This window comes from Lepeophtheirus salmonis, chromosome 6, assembly GCF_016086655.4.
Source record: "Lepeophtheirus salmonis chromosome 6, UVic_Lsal_1.4, whole genome shotgun sequence".
In the NCBI taxonomy this organism is placed as follows: domain Eukaryota; kingdom Metazoa; phylum Arthropoda; class Copepoda; order Siphonostomatoida; family Caligidae; genus Lepeophtheirus; species Lepeophtheirus salmonis.
Genome location: NC_052136.2, coordinates 8,733,479 through 8,739,478, shown reverse-complemented (window position 1 = coordinate 8,739,478; position 6,000 = coordinate 8,733,479).

Sequence of the window (6,000 nt, the reverse complement as noted above, 5' to 3'; positions counted from 1 at the left end):
ATAACTCCAGGAACAATAGATGGTCGGCAAAAAGACCTTATAACGTCCCTAGAATCATGAAGACCAAGTACCTACAACAAACAATGGTTCTTGGCGTTGTTAGCAGCGAGGGTCGTCGTTCATCTTCAAGCAGTGCCTGCAGGTCAATGTGTAAATCAGTTTTCTGTGCACAAAAGTATTTCTCCACAGCATCATGAAAGGCCGTCCTTGGATCTGGGAACAAAACAGTGACCCTGAGAAAAATAACAATCGATTTTCAAGATTCTGTGAATATGATGTCCTTCCGCAGAGTTTTAACCTCCTAAGTTGCCAGAATTGAACCCTTCAGACTAATTTTTCTTGGGCATGTTAAACGGGTTTCCAATGAAGGTCCCCATAGGATCACAAGATCTCTGAGAGCTGGAATAAGGAAGCGATTCTGTAACTTTACCCAGTGAGACGGTCAAGAAGGCAGTAGGAAGTTTTCGGGGATGTTGTGGACATGTGGTCCGAGCTAACGGCAATTTTATCGATTGAATGTCAAAATTATGTTATGATGTTGATTTTTGTTAATTTTTTTTTTTAATAAAATCGGTTAAGAAATATTGCTTATATACTTTTTTTCTCATTTGAGATAAACTAATAGTGTTAAATTAACTGTTTATTTCATCACTCAAAATTAGTCTTAAAGCATACAAAAAAGTATACATTGAAGAAACAAATATCATCAAAAATATTATATTTTTCCTGACTTAAGTCTATTTAACTTCGTCTTTAATAGAAAATTATATTTGTACAAAACATACCAGCATTCACAAACGGAGTATTCAATTAAAGGTTTTCAAATCTATCAGTTTTTCAAGGCTTTTAAATACTTTGTTTATCTTCTATATGAATGATTTCTTCTCTCATAATTATACTTCTTCTTCTTCTATTTACCTCACAAAGGTCCTTCGACTAAATGGCCATAGTAATTACTAATTAGTTTTAACTTATTATGGATTTTCTATATCAATTAAAGTTTATGATTATGTTGTATAGCAATGCCAATATAAAAATATGATACTTAGCTGTAATGACGTTTTATTAGATCAGCTGCAAGATGATATTAATTAAATAGACACAAATCTCACGCTGTATCTAGCATGGATATAGGCAGGAATTACAGAGATATCCATGCTGAATTCCACTCCGAGTCCAATATGAACTTAAATTTATAACTCTCCAACCAAACCTCATCCTTAATTTATGTCATTCAAGAGCACACAGACTCAGCCTTACATTTTATCCTTGGATGTGATCTCCTCAATAATCAAAGAATAATGATAACAGATTTGTAAAATAAAAAAATACTAAAAAACTAGAAAAAAATTTTACACGCATTTAGAGCATATTTTATGCAACTGTAATTATGACTATTTTTATATGTGACATTAGTTCTCAAGTCTAGGGAGCTACCTATTAGAAGAATGGGAATGAGTACTCAATAAAGCTATTAGGTTAATATCTCTTTTTTTTAAGTGAGCAAAGATGCATGCAGAAAGAAAAAGTTCTAAGAATTTTAAGGTCTTTATTTGTTGTATTATGTTAAAAAAAAAATGTTACCAAAACCATCTCTTGAAACTTAAAACCTACATGAAAAATTTCAATAAAATCCATACATTTGTTTGAGCGTGATTGCAAGACAAAAGTAAAATGCCCCATTTTTTTGGCATTTATAAAAACACAAAAACGTTTTGTGAAAAATCTCAAAGATTCAATAAAAATATCCTAGTCATAGCCCTGTTTAGAAAATTGCTGAATAACGTTATATCCTAATGTCTTCCACTTCCTCATTGCTAGAGTTAACAGTTCAACTCGAATATTTTTTCGTTACTAAACCTTATAATTTCATTCTTAAAAAGGATGCAAAAATACATACGAATATGCAGTGATATCAATTACTAGAGTTTTACGTTCTTTATTTTTTATTTTATATATAGCAGAAAAGTTCATAATTAATTTTTATTGCTTAATGTTCTGGGTAATGCCGGGAAATCTACTCTAAAATTTATTAATTTGTAAATTACGAAAAATTATTTTTTTTAAATTGACCCTTTTTTCATGAAATATTAAGTCATATATTTTAAAGTTCATTTTTTCAATATTTTTTGGATGTATAAATTTTTTTGGTTAATTTTTTTTTTTTGTGAACTTAAAGTTTTTCCCTTTTCTAAATCTAAAAGTTTGATTGTAGTGTGACGTCGCTCGGACCAGACGATCTTATGTCGATTATTGGAAAATACCGGAACATAACTAACAATGAGAAACTTATTCAAGAAACTTGTATTCCAAAAGGATCAGCCGCAACTACTGAAAAATTCGTAAAGTATTTCCTGTCTCAACAAGCATCCTCTTTCCGAATCTACCGGATCCCAAATAACCTCTTGAAGCAGAGGCAAAAAAAATATATATATTCTTGGGGTGTCTATAATTTACTTCTCCTGCCTCTAACCCACAATAGAATGTCTTAAAATTTGATTATCCTTCTTCAAACAATGTGCTAATGAATTTTTAATTCCGAATAATTAATTTTCAAATAATTATGTACCATGTCACAAGTTACATAAATACGCGAATTACATTCAAAAGGATTAATAAATGATGTTTTAGTTTGTCAATTCAATATTTAATCATTGATCTATTTGTTAAAAGATATACTGATTATATGAAATTATATGGCCTCAGTTAGTCATTTGATGGCATATGTTAAAATATCTTATTGAAATTCTTGAGAAGTTTTACTAGCATAAAGTAAACGGGGAATGTCTTCAAAAGGCAATGTAAGACTTTTGATCATAATAACCTACATAGTTTTCCTTATTTGTCCATTTGCAAGACTACAGATCATTCCTCCACTATACTCCATCCTTTGACTTGTATACACTAGAAAGTAAATAATAATAAATGTTTAATGTATATTTGCAAATTAATATTCAAAGAATAAACAAACATATCTTCATCAATCATAACAAGAGTATGACGCTGAAATTAGTTTTAATATTGATTTTTTTTTTTTTTTAAATTACAATAAGACAAATTGCCTTAGTCCAAGATCTACATTTGTAATTCGACAAATATAAGATATTGAGTGGAGACAAAACAATCTTGACGTAATCATTTCCTGATATAATTAGGGCGACCTCCTTTATCAAATCAATGATGTTCTAAGAAAAAATGACGAATAGCGACGACTACTTGGGAATTTAATTATCAGGAGGATTTGCTCTATAAAAAATGGTATCTGAAATTGAAGCTTTTTATCATTCATGAATTATCATATATCCTCTAATTTATTGAAAATTGACTTTAGAATACTATGGTTGATTTGAGAAAAAATGACTCCTTGAAAAAATGGCAGGAAAAGTGTGTAAGTGAAGAAAAAAAAATCATATTGGACAAGACTATGGGATTGAAGAACAAGCATTTGCATAATACTAGGCAATGTTATGTTATTAATATTATAATTGATAACGGAGAATTAAGGGATTAACATTTCTTCCATTGGAACTGCTGTCGTTTTTGTTTATTTTTCTTTTCTCTTATTATATATTATATTGGTGATAGTTATTAATTCGGTTTAAAAGAATCTTGTATTCTTTTCACTTACAAATTTTTCCTTTTTTTTTTCTCCGGCCATTTTTTCCTTCCCATTTTTTCCCTTGTCATTTTTTTCTGACACCACTATATTTACATGGAGTAGCTTCTTTCCATGATATTATAAACGAAAGGATATTCAAAATGGAAGATACTTTACCAAGTTTTCCACCTTGACATAAGTGTTTGACTTATTTGTTATTAATTTGGTATGCTTCCTATTTAAAAAAACAAAGAAAAACAACGTAGGATCAGATTAAATTACTGGATTTGACAATATTTTAGGAATATATAAACCCTGATCTAAAAAAGAAAAGTCAGTAAAAGTTTCCTTTTTTTAAGAAATATGATTCTTTCGGGAATGAATTCATTTTAAATCTTTTAAATACTTTCATACAAAGTATTACAATAATTTCCCATCAAAAACTTTGGATTCAGTTTATTTTGACTACGGCGTTATCTCGCTAACGCAAAAATAATATCTGTCAAGGTTAATAGAAATACAAGGTTATACCCTAGCGCGTGTACAACTTATGTTTGACTTCCACCACGCTTTTAATATTGACGTTATAGTAGATGAGTGGTTGTATGTTTTGTCAAACTCTGCCTGTCTTGCCCAGCAGTCGGTACAATACATCAGATTAAAAATTCTAGCAAGCCCAATTACATGATAATCTAACCTTGTATTTCAATTAACATTGCCCTCAGTATTTTGTCAGCTGTCGATTCCATCGTATCACATGCCGATACTTGTATTTTTTACGCAACCTTTTCTCCAAAAATAAGGAGAAAAAAGGCCTAAAATCATCTAGTAGTTAGGCAAATAACTAAATCATACCAACTTCTATTTATTTCTTTTAAATTCTCCCTAAAGCTTTATACCAAGTAACAAAACGAGGACGAAAATAATAAACAGGTGAAAAAAGTCTTGGTAATGATTTACACTTTTTTTCCACTAGAGGCAGTGTTTTGTTATTATTTATACCTTAAAGAAAATACCAACTCTTATTATAAACTAGAATTATAGAGTATTTTCGTGTATTAATAAAAAATAGCTAGAGTTGAGTCTCAAGTGTAGAAAGAAGTACATATTCTAGTCGACTAATTATAGTATTAATCAATAGCGATTAACAATATTTTAGTAAGAAATTATGTGAGATGATAAGATGAATGAATGGGATTCTTCCGAGAATGGACTGCTTTGACGGCTCTGCAACTTGTCCTTCAAGGAGCTTTTTGACCTTTTCAAGAGTAATTTTAGAGAGGAACTCTGCCAGTCAACTGATTCTACAAGTACTTACTGGAAGATTCCTGTCTACTTGTTTTGAAGAAGTTCTATTCTACAATTCACCATGAAGCTCTTCAGGAGGATAAATTGAGGTTTTTTTTTAGCTGACGAGACTTCAAGGCTCTATCTTTAAACCTTTAAATCTTCTCCGGAGGTGGATGAATTGATGGAAATTCATGGGGTTAAATCGGAAGTTGGGACAGCTCAATAGTGGTCTGCAAAGTGAATGCTCGTTTTTTTAGGGGCACGTTTACTAAAATCTACCATCACCACTTTCTATTTCTAATTATTCTTCCTTTTTTTTCTCTCTCTCTTTTTCTATACCCGAAACTTTTTTCCCCTAGACTCGACTAGATATTAACTATACTGTAACATAAAAAAGTATAGATTTGGAAATTAATGAATAGGACAAATTTTTACTTGTCTAATCTATGAAGTAGCTAAGAATGAATTATACTAATTTATGTGTTTTCAATATAAACCCAAGATATTTTTTAACGACCACTTCCACCATCTTGATGTAAATAAAATAACAATTTTTGATATATATATATTAAAGTTTTATTTATATCATAAAATTTAAATTCAACCAGTAAAGTAAGATGGACGTTTAAAATATGTATACATAATAACAAGCAGATTTTTTCTATAATATCCCTAAGTCCACTTCCGATAAACATCCAAAATACTTCACCTATTGAGATAAAAAATTACATAATCTTTGTAATGCAATAAAGTTATTTTTTCTTACATTTTAATTATCCAGTATTCAACTCCTTATTTTTTTTTTTTGTCTGATTATTATCAGAGGTTCAGAGAAGCAATAGTTACTAATCTATGTTTTCTCTTCAATCACTTTACTCGTACAGACACTTATAGTGGATATAGCTCAATAATATGATCCAAAATGTGATCAAAAACTTTATCCTTTTAGAATTTCTATCGTCACTTATACTCTGGGAAATAGGTGGGAAAGAGATTTCTTGAAGTGTTGAAAACATCTAGCTTACTCATCATGCCCTTGACTCGACTCCACAAAGACTCAATAGTCTGAGTATGAGCTCCAGTCAAGGGGTCCACATAATTTCTTTTATGCA